Source organism: Phoenix dactylifera, unplaced genomic scaffold (genome assembly GCF_009389715.1).
Source record: "Phoenix dactylifera cultivar Barhee BC4 unplaced genomic scaffold, palm_55x_up_171113_PBpolish2nd_filt_p 000401F, whole genome shotgun sequence".
Classification (NCBI taxonomy): domain Eukaryota; kingdom Viridiplantae; phylum Streptophyta; class Magnoliopsida; order Arecales; family Arecaceae; genus Phoenix; species Phoenix dactylifera.
Window position 1 is genome coordinate 360,118 of NW_024067843.1, and position 15,872 is coordinate 375,989.

The following is a 15,872-nucleotide window of genomic DNA, read 5'->3' on the forward strand; positions in this document are numbered from 1 at the left end:
GATTAGGACAGGAATCCTACTTGGACTGGGATTCCTACTTGGACTGGGAATCCTATTAGGAGTAGGACTAGGATTCCTACTTGGAGTAGGATTCCTATAATCCTAATTAGATTAGGAGTTTTGAATTAAATTTGGATTCCTACTTGGAGTAAGATTCCAAGAGTCCTAATCGGATTAGGACTTCGAATTCAAATTAGAGTCCTAATTGGATTAGGACTAGAATTAAACAAGTCCTAATTGGATTAGGATTTCTTAAGTCCCAATTAATTATTAATCCAATGAATCAAGATGGCTCCTAATTAGATTAGGATTGAAGAGTTCAATTGAGACATGGTTCATTCAAGTTCTAATTGGATTAGGACTAGCATAGATTGAACCCAATTGATTCATGATTTGGACTAAACCAAATAGGAGCCCTAGATGCTATTTAAGAGGAGGCTTGGGGGCTGACCTAATTCATATGAGAAGCTCTCCCCTTGTGGCCGTACGCCCCCTTTTCTCCTCTCCTCTTGGATCAGCCGCAAGCAAGAAGAAAAAGATCCATGGTGGTCTCCTTCTTCCTCCTCCGTTTGGGATTCAACGCAAGGAAAGGAAAGGCTGCATCTAGCTTTTTATATCTTCTTCCTTGATCCTTTCATCTTCTTCCTCCTCCCTCTAGCATTCAAGGGTTGATTGAAAGGGAGGTGATCAGCCATTAAAGTAATCTCTACAAGGGAGCTAGCACCCCGGAGAGATTGGAGCACTTGGATTGGTCCTCTGCTTCGTGTGGATACCCGTAGAGGCCGGGCACTTGAACGGCTTCAAGCGAACCCTCATCCAAAACCACGATCATCAGTTTGCGGTGATCATCTACCCGCACAAGGTGAAGATCTGATCTTTTAATGTTTTAAAAAGTTTTTAATCCTTATCTATCTACGAACAGTTTTTGAACAACGTTCATGCGATGAACGGTTGATCCCGCGCATGCCTCTTCCGCTGCATCTGAAAATTTTGAAATTTCAGCGGCATGATCGGGGTTTTCTAACACATATTAAATCACCTGCAAGAGTTGTATGGTGATCAGAGTCGCGCAGCATGTTTTGAAGTGTCCAAGAGGCTCTTTAAGACAAAGATGCGTGAGGGGCAGTCTGTCCACGATCATGGTTTGACCATGATAAAGGACTTGAAGAAGCTTGAGAAACTTGGCATGACCATGCACAAGGAATTGCAAATGGATTTGATCCCGCAATCCCTTCCAGCTTCATATGAATAGTTTATAGTAAACTACCATATAAACAAGGTTGTATGCACTAAAATAGAATTGTTAAATAAATTGGTAACTACCTTAGGGACCTTAAAGAGTTCAAGGGGCATCGTTCTTGCTGTCGAGTTGGTTTCTACTTCCAAGAGAGAGTCTACCTGGAAGAAGAAGAAGCCTACGAAGAAGCAGAAGACCGAGAAAAGGCCAAGCAAGGAAGTTCCAAGAAAAGGCCGAATGCAAGGGAAAGTGTTTCCATTGCATCATGGACGGCCATTGGAAGAGGAACTGTCCTACATACATGGGAAGCATAAAGAACATAAAGGGTGACAGACCTTCAGAAGGTATGTCAGATATGCTCAGGATACTTAGGAACTGTTACCTATTGCTAGCAGAAATTTGATTTCTGTATTTCATTTAGCACAAAAAAATTTTTATTTGAAAAAATAAATTGATTCAACATGGTTTTATGATTGACAGTCTCTATCACATACATATGGATGTATCTGTGAATATATCTGAGCAAACAGTGAATACCATAGGATCTAATAGATCCAAAAATGAGATAAATCTAAAGTATTTGTGGCACCTCAGGCTTGGCCATATAGGAGAAGACATAATAAACAAATTGGAGAAACATGAGCTTTTGGGCTCATTGACTTCCAAGTCATATTTGATTTGTGAATTCTGCCTTCAAGGAAAGATGGCCAAATTATCCTTTGTAGGACACAGGGAGGTCCACTGAAATACTTACCCTAGTACACACTGATGTGTGTGGCCCATTCGATGTGCAGGCTAGGGGTTGTAATTTTTACTTCATTTTACCGATGATTACTCACGGTATGGATATGTGTATGAGACACAAATATGATACTTTTGAAAGGTTCAAAAAGCTTAGATATGAAGCAGAAAAATAAGCACAAAAACTCATTAAGGTTCTTCGATCAGATCGAGGAAGTGAATACCTTAATGGAGAGTTCCGTGATTATCTCAAGGAGAATGGTATAGTTTCATAATGGACACCTCCTGGTACACCTCAGCTCAATGGAGTGTCAGAAAGGAGGAATCGGACTCTATTGATACGGTCCAGTCCATGATGAGCTTCACTGATTTACCCTTGTTTCTTTTGATAGATGCCCTATTTTCAGCTATTTACTTGTTGAATAGAGTTCCCTCTAAAGTCCATTCCTGCCGCACCATATGAGATATGACATGGTAAGAAACCAAGATTTGGGGATGTCCGGCCCACATCAAGAGACTACAGGCAGACAAGTTAGAGGCTAGGACCATAAGTGCTCGTTTTATAGGATATCCTAAAGAGTCATTAGAATACAATTTTTACGTCTCAGAGGATCACAATGTGTTTGTAAGCCATCACGCCATCTTCTTAGAAAAACCAGTTTATCCTTGATAGAGGTAGTGGGAGGAAAATTGAGCTTGAAGAGAAAGTCTCTAAAAGGCAACGAGTCATGGATCCTATCGAACCCATTCATACAGAGCCAGTACACGATGTCCCTCAACCACCTCGTAGATCTAGTAGGGTCTCCCATCCTTCCGATAGATACTTAGGTATACTAGAAGAGGATACCGAGGAAATGTTCCTAGTGGGAGATAGGGATCACAAACAGGATCTCAAAACTTACGACGAGGCGATATATGATGTCGATTCCGAGAAATGGTTGGAAGCTATGAAGTCAGAGTTAGACTCCATGCATTCCAACCAAGTCTGGACCTTAGTAGATCCACCAGAAGGTATTGTACCTATTGGATGCAAATGGATCTACAAAAGGAAGATAGGTTCGGATGGAGAGGTAGAGACCTATAAGGCAAGGCTTGTGGCGAAAGGGTATAGTCAGCGCGAAGGCTTGACTATCAGGAGACCTTTTCACCTGTAGCCATGCTGAAATCCATCCGAACATTGCTTGCCATTGCAGCATTTCATGATTATGAAATCTGGCAGATGGATGTGAAAACAGCTTTCCTGAATGGATATCTTGATGAAGACATTTATATGGAACAGCCTTTGGGTTTCACTTCCAGTGATGAAGATCACAAAGTCTGCAAGCTGCAAAGGTCCATCTATGGACTAAAGCAAGCATCTCTGAGTTGGAACACTCGTTTCGATGACGCAATCAAAACGTTTGATTTCATCAAAACGAAGAGGAACCATGTGTTTACAAAAGAGATAGTGGGAGTGCTGTTGTATTTCTCGTACTGTACGTGGACGACATCCTCCTGATAGGGAATGATATTCCCATGCTAACCTCGGTCAAGGTCTGGTTGTCAAAAAGGTTCTCCATGAAAGATCTTGGAGAAGCATCCTATATTTTGGAAATAAAGGTCTATAGAGATAGATCTAAAAGGATGCTTGGCCTATCACAGAAGATGTACATAGAGAAAGTGCTGAAAAGGTTCAGCATGGAAAACTCTAAAAGGGGTCTCTTATCCCTAAGGCATGGAATTAATCTCTCCAAAAAGATGTGCCCCAATACATCTGAAGAGATTCAACGCATGAGCAAGATCCCCTATGCATCAGCAATAGGGAGCCTCATGTATGCCATGCTATGTACATGACTTGATATAGTACATGCTGTGAACGTCACGAGCATATGTCAATAAGATCCAGGCAAAAAACACTGGATAGCTGTGAAGAACAGTCTTAAGTACTTGAGAAGAACTAAGGACATGTTCTTGGTCTTTGGAAGAAGATCAGAGTTGAAGGTAGAAGAATGCACACATATTGATGATAGAAAGTCTACATCAGAATATGTGCAATGGTGATTCAGTAAATTGGAAGAGTTCCAAACAACCGATCATTATAGATTCTACCTTAGAAGCTGAATGTTAAGCCGTATCTAAGGATGCAGTGGAAACCTTCTAGTTAAAAGTTCATTGTAGAGCTAGGTGTAATGTCATTAGATGCCATAACACTTTACTGCGATAACATTGGCACCATAGCACAAGCTATGGAGCCAAGGTCTCATCAGAAGTCCAAGCACATAGAGCGGCGCTTCCACCTCATACGCGACTATGTTGAGAAGAAATATGTAGAGGTGCAGAGAGTAAACTCCGCGGATAATGTGGCAGACCCGTTCACTAAGCAGCTAAGTCAGCAAAAGACTGAAGCCCACCTTAAGAAGATGGGGCTTAGATATATGACTGATTGGCTTTAGTGCAAGTGGGAGATTGTTAGATGTATGCCCTAGAAGCCAATCTGGCTGACACATTGTTAATTCTAGGAACATAATTTTGTACTTGACTATTTATTATTGAATAAATAAAAGGCATCTTTTCATTCATATTATTTATGTATCTATGAATCGTCCAAAAAATTAATAAGATGATGATGCATATTCTCAAGAGTTGAGAATTTGAGCCATGTATCATTGGTGATTAATTTCTAAATGCTCCTGATCAATGGATCATCACGAGGACGGTGATCGATCCGATCAGTGCACAGATCACTTTTCTTCTGGATGGACGAGACTTGAGTCCATAGTGTAGGGACACTGAAGTGATAGTGCAGGTGGTTGTTAGAGAACAAGGGTACTGAGCGTGACCAAGACAAGAAGTCACTTGGATGTCTATCCACTCGTCAGTGACTTGCTTGATGTTGCAGTAGTATGACTGGTCCTTTGACCTGCGGTGCTTCAGCTACTCACAGTGAGGTTATTGTAGTTTGACTACACGTATACATGGTCTCTAGTCATATGGGTCCTTGTAGTGTAGATTGGCTGCAGTAAGTTCACTGTAGGAGTAGGGTACGCACTTACATGGAATCTATCGACCTTGATAGAAGAGGAGTGATCCTATGTGATTTGTTAGACTGAGTTCTAAGACCTTGGCCAGGGCACTAATATAAAGTGGAGAAAGAGTTTTCCACTAACGAACTCGGGTCGAATAAATCTTGACATATGACAGACGAAGGGGTTTGACGAGTTATCCATGACCTCCGTCCTGTAGGGATCCACGATAGTAGGACTGTATCACATGATAACTGCACCTAGAGGTTCATCATTCTATTCTACTGGGTAGCCTCTACATGCTGCTAGGTGTCACTGGTGGATAGTGGGACTCACAGGAATTATCTCGATGATCGATAAATCCTAATGAGTAGAGTTGGAATCGTTTCAATACATTGAAAGGAGTTTTCAATGATATTGTGATAGAGATCACAATATATCTCACTACCAGTCAGAATAGAACCTATGGGGTTACACACACTAGAAGTATTGACCGATCCAATGGTTGAATAGTGATTATGAATCACGAGTAATCAATTCGATTGATAATTAGTTGAAGAAGGAACACTGGGAATTAATTAATTAGACTTAAAATACGAATCCTACTTGGAGTAGGATTCCTAGAGTCCTAATTGGATTAGGACTGGGAATCCTACTTGGACTAGAACTGGGAGTCCTACTTGGAGTAGAATTCCTACAATCCTAATTAGATTAGGAGTTTTGAATTAAAATTTGGATTACTACTTAGAATAGGATTCCAAAGAAGTCCTAATTGGATTAGGACTTCGGATTCAAATTAGAGTCCTAATTGGATTAGGACTAAAATTAAATAAGTCCTAATTTGATTAGGATTTCTTAAGTCCTAATTAATTATTAATCTAATGAATCAACATGACTCCTAATTGGGTTAGGATTGAAGAGTTCAATTGAGTCATGGTTCACTCAAGTTCTAATTGGATTAGGACTAGTATAGATTGAACCCAATTGATTCATGATTTGGTTAAACCCTAATTGGATTAGGGCTAAACCACATTAGGGGCTCCCAGTCCTCATTAGATGAGGATTAGGGCAACACAAGAAGGAGGGGCTCAAACCCCTCCTCCTTTGCTTCATTGGTGTGGCAACACAAGAGGGGCTGGCGCCCCTCTTGGAAAAAAGTCTAGGGCTACTAACTTGTAGGAGCCCTAGATGCTTTATAAGGAGGTGAAAGGGGGCTGACGCCCTAATGCATGTGATGCTCACCTCCTTGCAGCCGTGGCCTCCCTCTCCCCTCTCTTTGATTCAGCCGCAAGCAAGAGCAAAAGAAGAAGAAGGGTGGCGGCCTCCTCCTCCTCTCTTCCTCCTTCTAATGCAGGGAGAATAAAAGAAGGCTGCAGGCTTCGTTCCGCTTCTCTCTATCCCTCCTTCTTCTTCCTCCTCTCAAGCACAATCAAGGGTTGATTGAAAGAGAGGAAATCAGCCATCCAAAGTTGTCTCTGCAAGGGAGCTAGCACCCCGGGGAGACAAGGAAGCTTTGATCGGTTTCTGCTTTGTGTGGATACCCGTAGAGGCCGGGCACTTGAACGGCTTTAAGCGAACCTTCATCCTAAACTACGAACTTCAGTTTGCGGTGATCATCTACCCGCACAAGGTGAAGATCTGATCTTCTAAAGGTTTTAAAAGTTTTTAATCCTTATCTATCTATGAACGGTTTTTGAACAACATTCATGCGATGAACGGTTGATCCCGCGCATGCCTCTTCCGCTGCATCTGAATTTTTTAAAATTTCAGCGGCATGATCGGGGTATTCTAACACAGTATGCACAGTGGAGAAAGAGTTTTCCACTCTCGAACTTAAGTCGAATAAATCTTCACATACGGCAGACGATGGGGTTTGACGAGTTGTCCATGACCTCCGTCCTATAGGGATCCATGATAGTAGGACTGTATTACATAATAACTGCACCTAGAGGTTCATCATTCCATTCTGCTGGATAGCCACTACATGCTGCTAGGTGTCATTGGTGGATGGTGAGACTCACAAGGATTATCTCGATGATCGATAATCCCTGATGAGTAGAGTTGGAATCGTTCCAACCCATTGAAAGGAGTTTTCAATGATATTGAGATAGAGATCACAATATATCTCACTACTAGTCAGAATAGAACCTATGGGGTCACACACACTAGAAGTATTGACCGATCCGATGGTTGAAATGTGATTATGAATCACGAGTAATCAATTCAATTGATAATCAGTTGAAGAAGGAACAATGGAATTAATTAAATGGACTTAAACACAAAATCCTACTTCGAGTAGGATTCCTAGAGTCCTAATTGGATTAGGACTGGAAATCCTATTTGGAGTAGGACTGGAATTCCTACTTGGAGTAGAATTCCTACAATCCTAATTAGATTAGGAGTTTTGAATTAAATTTGACTTCCTACTTAGAGTAGGATTCCCAGGGTCCAATCGCATTAGGACTTCAGATTCAAGTTAGAGTCCTAATTGGATTAGGACTAAAATTAAATAAAGTCCTAATTGGATTAGGGTTTCTTAAGTCCTAATTAATTATTAATCTAATGAATCAACATGGCTCCTAATTGGGTTAGGATTGAAGAGTTCAATTGAGTCATGGTTCATTCAAGTTCTAATTGGATTAGGACTAGCATAGATTGAATCCGATTGATTCATGATTTGGTTAAACCCTAATTAGATTAGGGCTAAACCAAATAGGGGCATCCTAATCCTCCTTAGGGCAACACAAGAAGGAGGGGCTCATGCCCCTCCTCCTTTTCTCTCTTGGTGCGGCAACACAAGAGGGGCCGGCGCCCCTCTTGGAAAAAGGTCAAGGGCTCCTAATTTGTAGGAGCCCTACATACCTTTAAAAGGAGATATTATGGGCGGCACCTAATGTATGTAAAATCCCCTTCTTCCAGCCGTGGCCTCAGCCACAAGCAAAGGATGAAAAAGAAAGGCCTTGGCGGCCCTCCTTTCCTCCCTATCTTGAGTCCCAACGCAAGCAAGGGAAAAGGCTGCAAGCAGGCTTTGGTTCTTCATCCAGATTCCTCTTTCTTCTTTCTCCTCCCAAGCATAATCAAGAGTTGATTTAAAGGGAGGAAATTAGCCATCCAAAGTTGTCTCTGCAAGGGAGCTAGCACCCCGGGGAGATAAGAAAGCTTTGATCGGATCTCTACTTCGTGTGGATACCCATAGAGGCCGGACGCGTGAATGGCTTCAAGCGAACCTTCATCCTAAATCACGAACTTCAGTTTGCGGTGATCATCTATCCGCACAAGGTGAAGATCTAATCTTCATAATTAGTTTAAAAGTTTTTAATTCTAATCTATCTACGAACGGTTATTGAACAACGTTCATAGGATGAACGATTGATCCCGCTTATGCCTCTTCCGCTGCATCTGAAATTTTTAAAAATTTTCTGCGGCATGGGCAGATTTCCAACAGTGGTATCAGAGCCTAGGCTTCATAGATTAAGGTTAGAATTAATTATAAACAGGCTTGATAGATCTGAAATTTAAAAGGATATGTATGCTGAAATTTTCTGCATGCAGAATTTTTCAGGGTTGCTGATTTTTGCATGCTGATTTTTATGTGATAAATTGATGATTCTAATTGCATTATTAATGGGATTACAAAGTTTAGAATCATGATTAGCATGATCAGCAACCTATGTCATAACATAATCAATTAAGTTTCAGATCTGAAAAGTATAATTACTCCATGTGGTGATGATCATAGGATTCAAACCCTTTTGGTATCAAATGTAATGATCTACGATGTGATCTGTAATGTCATGTAATTTTTCAGATGCTTGCATGTATCTTATTTGATGTTTTGAGAGGCCTGCATGCCTATTAAAAGGGGATATAATTTATTATTATTTTTATTTTATATCTGGTTGTATTTCTGTGATGTGATGTACGTCAACGATCAAGTCGAAGATAGTGCATGAGATGAACGGCGATCTGAGCGGTTGATGGCGATTGGATCAAGAGTTGGTCAAGGATCGAATCAAGGAGGCTTGGAACCAATTCAAGAGTTGAAGACCAGTTGATCGATTGACGTGCATGTGCTTGTAATATGACCTAATTAGAATCCATGATCATCACCTATTTAAAGTTTAGCTTTATTCATTGCTGCGATTATAACTGCCTGCTATGTACCGTTTGCATGTGATGTGAATGAGAGCGGGGTAGATAGGTTTACATGTGATGTAGCAAACCCAATGAAACCTAAACTAAAACCTCCTCAATCAAGTCGAGAGTGAACCAACATGAGCGAGTCATATTAGATTAATTGATCTAATTGGTGTCTAGAAAAACATGAAAGGTTGTTACTTAATTAGGACCTTACTCTCTGAGTGAGGGGAGCCTCCCACCTGCTTACCTGGCCAATTGTTCGATTACCTCTTATGAAGAGCTCAAGGTTGCAAACACTAAGACATGATTAACCAATATTAAGTCAACAGGTCTTCCACTGTAGTAGAGCTGCTAAGGTCTTTTTGATGTTGATTTGTCTCGGCTGGATACAGTGGGCAAGTTGCATCGGGGGGCTGGACCTCTCTATAGACATGAGATGTTGTAGGGTAAAGGTGGGGTTGGGCACCAATAACTGTTAGGTGAGGACCCAATGACGACTTTATTTCTACGGTTATACGGTGGATCTGACTTAACTAAGAAATGAGACCAATAACTGTTAGGTGAGGTCTTCATGGCTTAGAGACCAATTAGCACTGCAACATGCTTGAGAAGCATTGTACAAGAGTTGTACACTCATCCATTTATATGTCATCAATAATTGTTAGGTGAGGTGGCATATAAATTGGTGGGACCGCAGTACCCACTAGAAACCCTAGTCGTGTAGGATTTCTATTTTCCTACCAGGGGAGTGTGAGGAATTCGAGAAAATAGTGGGAGGCACATTTGTTCTAAAAGATCCTAGAACAAATTAAGATCAAGTATAAAATTCTAACTAGAATCTTTACTCTCTGAGGATTATAAAGTCAGCTTCTAGACTTTTAACTCATATCCTATAGAACAACCGTTTGACCAAACCCAATTATAAAGACTGGCTCAGCAAATTTCAAAATAGTTTTGAATTGTGAGAAATTAGGGTATGTGCTAGACCATGAAATCCCCGTGTTACCAATCTGTCCAATCACTGATCAGCATGAGACGCATGCTAAGTGGACGAACAATGACAATAAAGTTAGGTGCTGCACAATGGCATCCATGTCCAATGAATTACAATGCCAGCATGAGAACATGAGACTGGCAGGGACATATTAAATTACCTGCAAGAGTTGTATGGTGATCAGAGTCGCGCAGCATGTTTGGAAGTGTCCAAGAGGCTCTTCTGTTAGATGTATGTCCTAGAAGCCAATTTTGGCTGATACATTATTAATTCTAGGACATAATTTGTACTTGACTTTATTATTATTGAATAAATGAAAGGCATATTCATATTATTATTGTGTCTATGAATCGTCCAAGAAATTAATAAGATGATGATGCATATTCTCAAGAGTTGAGAATTTGAGCCATGTATCATTAGTGATTAATTTCTGAACGCTTCTGATCGATGGATCATCACGAGGACGGTGATCGATCCGATGAGATTAGTGCACAGATTACTTTCCTTATGGATGGACGAGACTCGAGTCCACAGTGTGGCGACACTGAAGTAATAGTGCAGGTGCTTGTTAAGAACAAGGGTACTGAGCGTGACCAATACAAGAAGTCACTTGGATGTCTATCCACTCGTCAGTGACTTGCTTGATGTTGCAGTAGTGTGACTGGTTCTTTGACCTGCGGTGCTTCGGCTACTCACAGTGAGGTTATTGTAGTTTGACTGCACACATACATGGTCTCTAGCCATATGGGTCCATGCAGTGTAGATTGGCTGCAGTAAGTTCACTGTAGGAGTAGGGTATGCACCTATAAAGAATCTATCGACCTTGATAGATAAGAAGAGATCCTATGTGATTTATAAGACTGAGTTCGTAAGACCTCGGCCGGGGCAGATTGCACAGCGGAGAAAGAGTTCTCCGCTCTCGAACTTAAGTCGAATAAATTTTGACATATGACAGACGAAGGGGTTTGACGAGTTATCCATGACCTCCATCTTGTAGGGATCCACGATAGAAGGACTGTATCACATGATAACTGCACCTAGAGGTTCATCATTCTATTCTGCTGGGTAGCCATTACATGCTGCTAGGTGTCACTGGTGGATGGTGGGACTCACAGGGATTATCACGATGATCGATTAACCCTAATGAGTAGAGTTGGAATCGTTCCGACCCATTGAAAGAAGTTTTCAATGATATTATGATAGAGATCACAATATATCTCACTACTAGTCAGAATAGAACCTATGGGGTCACACACACTAGAAGTATTGACCGATCCGATGGTTGAATCGTGATTAGGAATCACAAGTAATCAATTCGATTGATATTCAGTTGAAGAAGGAACAATGGAATTAATTAATTGGACTTAAACACAAATCCTACTTCGAGTAGGATTTCTAGAGTCCTAATTGGATTAGGACTGGGAATCCTAATTGGAGTAGGACTGGGATTCCTACTTGGAGTAGGATTCCTACAATCCTAATTAGATTAGGAGTTTTGAATTAAAATTGAATTCCTACTTGGAGTAGGATTCTTAGAGTCCTAATCGGATTAGGACTTCGGATTCAAATTAGAGTCCTAATTGGATTAGGACTAAAATTAAATAAGTCCTAATTGGATTAGGGTTTCTTAAGTCCTAATTAATTATTAATCTAATGAATCAACATGACTCCTAATTGGGTTAGGATTGAAGAGTTCAATTGAGTCATGGTTTATTCAAGTTCTAATTGGATTAGGACTAGTATAATTTGAATCCAATTGATTCATGATTTGGTTAAACCCTAATTGGATTAGGGCTAAACCAAATTAAAGCTCCCAATCCTCCTTAGAGGAGGATTAGGGTTAGCCATAAGGGAGGGGCGTGTGCCCCTCCCCCTTGTTTCTTTGGTGCGGCAACACAAGAGGGGCCGGCGCCCCTCTTGGAAATCTTTCAAGGGAGCTCCTAAAAGTTAGGAGCTCCACATGCTATTTAAGAGGAGGCTTTTGGGGGCTGACCTAATGATTGAAGTCCTCTTCTCCCTTGAGCCGTGAGCCCCCTTTCTCCTCTTGTTTTTCAGCCGCAAGCAAGGAATCAAAAAGAAGGTGATTGGCGGCCCTCCTCCATCCTTGCTTTCTTCTTCCAACGCAAGGAAAACAAAAGGGCTGCAGTCAGGCTTTGGTTCTTCTTCAAGATCCCTCCTTCTTCTTCCTCCTCCCAAGCACAATTAAGGGTTGATTCAAAGGGAGGAATCAGCCATCAAAGTTATCTCTGCAAGGGAGCTAGCACCCCGGGGAGATAGAAAGTTTGTATCGGTTCCTGCTTCGTGTGGATACCCGTAGAGGCCGGACACTTGAACGGCTTCAAGCGAACCTTCATCCAAAAATCACGATCATCAGTTTGCGGTGATCATCTACACACACAAGGTGAAGATCTGATCTTCTAATATTTTTAAAAATTTTTAATCCTTATCTATCTACGAATAGTTTTAAAACAATGTTCATGAAATTTAAACGGGTGATCCCGCGCATGCCTCTTCCATTGCATCTGAAATTTCTGAAATTTTTCTGCGGCATGGGCAGGTTTCTAACAGTGGTATCAGAGCCTAGGCATCGTAGATTAAGGTAAGGATTAATTATTAATAGGTTTATTAGATCTGAAATTTAAATGGTTGTGCATGCTGAAAATTTTCTGCATGTAGATTTTTTCTAGGATGCTGATTTTTGCATGCTGATTTTTATGAGATAAAAAGATGATTCTAATTGCATTGTTAATGGGATTACAAAGTTTAGAATCATGATTAGCATGATCAGCAACCTATGTCATGAGATAATCAATTAGATTTCAGATCTGAAAATTATAATTGCTGCATGTGGTGATGATCATAGGATTCAAACCCTTTTGGTATCAAATGTAAAGACTTGCGATGTGATATGCAATGTCATGTAATTTTTCAGATGCTTGCATGCATCTTATTTGATGTTTTGAGAGGCCTGCGTGCCTCCTAAAAGAGGATGTAATTTATTATTATTTTTATTTTATATCTGATTGTATTTCTGTGATGTGATTTGCGTCAACGATCAAGTCGAAGAAAGTACATGAGATGAACGGCGATCTGAGCGGTTGATGGCGATTGGATCAAGAGTTGATCAAGGATCGAGTCAAGGAGGCTTGGAACCAATTCAAGAGTTGAAGATCAGTTGATCGATTGATATGCATGTGCTTGTAATATGACCTAATTAAAATCCATGATCATCACCTATTTAAAGTTTAGCTATACTTAATGCTGCGATTATAACTGCCTGCAATGTGCCGTTTGCATGTGATGTGAATGAGAGTCGGGTAGATAGGTTTACATATGATGTAGCAAACCCAATGAGATCTAAACTAAAACCTCCTCAATCAAGTCGAGAGTGAACCAACATGAGCAAGTCATATTAGATTAATTGATCTAATTGGTGTCTAGAAAAGCATGAAAGGTGGTTACTTAATTAGGACCTTACTCTTTGAGTAAGGGGAGCCTCCCACCTGCTTACCTGGCCAATTGTTCGATTACCTCTTATGAAGAGCTCAAGTTGCAAACACTAAGACCTGATTAACCAATATTAAGTCAATAGGTCTTCCACTGTAGTAGAGCTGCTAAGGTCTTTCTGATGTTGATTTATCTCGGCTGGATACAGTGGGCAAGTTGCATCGGAGGGCTGGACCTCTCTATAGACATGAGATGTTGTAGGGATAAAGATGGGATTGGGCACCAATAACTGTTAGATGAGGACCCAATGACGACTTTATTTCTACGGTTATACGGTGGGTCTGACTTAACTAAAAAATGGGACCAATAACTATTAGGTGAGGTCTTCATGGCTTAGAGACTAAGTTGCACTGCAACATGCTTGAGAAGCATTGTACAAGAGTTATACACTCATCCATCTATGTGTCACCAATAACTGTTAGGTGAGGTGCCATGTAGATTGGTGAGACCGCAGTACCTACTAGAAACCCTAGTCGCGTAGGATTTCCGTTTTCTTACCAGGAGAGTGTAAGAGATTCAAGAAGATAATGGGAGGTACATTTGTTCTAAAAGACCTTAGAACAGATTAAGGATCAAGTACAAAAGTCTAACTAGAATCTTTACTCTCTGCATATCATAATGTCAGCCTCAAACCCTTTGACCCGTATTCTTGAGACCAGCCGATTGACTGGAACCAATTATAAGGACTGGCTAAGAAACCTCAAAATTGTTTTGAACTGTGAAAAAATAGGCTACATACTCGATTCAGATATCCCCACACTACCAACACGTGCTACTGATGTTCAGCGTGAGATGCATCAAAAGTGGATGGATGATGACATTAGAGTCAAGTGCTATATGATGGCATCCATGTCCAATGAACTCCAATGCCAACATGAGAATATGAAGACTGCTAGGGACATACTAGCACACCTACAAGTGTTGTATGGTGAGCAGAGTCGCACAGCTCATTTTGAAGTATCCAAGAGGCTCTTCAAAGCAAAGATGCGTGAGGGGCAGTCTGTCCATGATCACGGTCTGACTATGATCAAGGACCTAGAGGAGCTTGAGAAGCTCGGTATGAACATGCACAAGAAATTGCAAGTAGATCTGATCCTTCAATCCCTTTCTGATTCATTTGGACAGTTTATAGTAAACTACCATATGAATAACATTGAATGCACTAAGACTGAACTGATAAATATGTTGGTAACTGCTGAGGGAGCCTTGAAAGGTTCAAGGGGCAATGTTCTTGCTGCTGAGTTGACTTCTGGTTCCAAGAGAAAGTCTACTTGGAAAAAAAAGAAGCTTGCTAAGAAGCAGAAGAAAGACAAGAAGCCAAAGAAGGAAGTTCAAAAGAAAAGGGCTAATGATAAAGAAAAATGTTTCCACTGCAATGTCGACGGCCACTCGAAGAGAAACTGTCCTTCATACCTCAAGAGCCTGAAGAACAAGAAAGGTGACACACCTTCAGAAGGTATAGACTTGCTCATAATTGAAACTAATTTAACGGTTTCTTCTACTTCTAGTTGGGTTATAGATTCTGGTTCTAGTGCTCATTTGTGCACTACCATGCAGGGTCTAAAGGAAAGTAGAAGGCTGGCGGAAGGTGCGGTAACCCTTCGGGTTGGCAACGGGGCAAAAATTGCTGCTGTGGCTATGGGCACCTACCATCTGCGACTACCGTCTGGTTTTAGTTTATTACTTAGAGACTGCTGTTATGTACCTGCTGTTAGATGTATGCTCTAGAAGCCAATTTGGCTGACACATTGTTGATTCTAGGGACATAATTTTGTACTTGACTATTTATTATTGAATAAATAAAAGGCATCTTTTTCATTCATATTATTTATGTGTCTATGAATCGTCCAAGAAATTAATAAGATGATGATACATATTCTCAAGAGTTGAGAATTTGAGCCATGTATCATTGGTGATTAATTTCTAAATGCTCCTGATCAATGGATCATCACGAGGACGGTGATCGATCCGATCAGTGCACAGATCACTTTCCTTCTGGATGGACGAGACTTGAGTCCACAGTGTAGGGACACTGAAGTGATAGTGCAGGTGCTTGTTAGAGAACAAGGGTACTGAGCGTGACCAAGACAAGAAGTCACTTGGATGTCTATCCACTCGTCAGTGACTTGCTTGATGTTGCAGTAGTGTGACTGGTCCTTTGACCTGCGGTGCTTCGGCTACTCACAGTGAGGTTATTGTAGTTTGACTGCACACATACATGGTCTCTAGCCATATGGGTCCATGCAGTGTA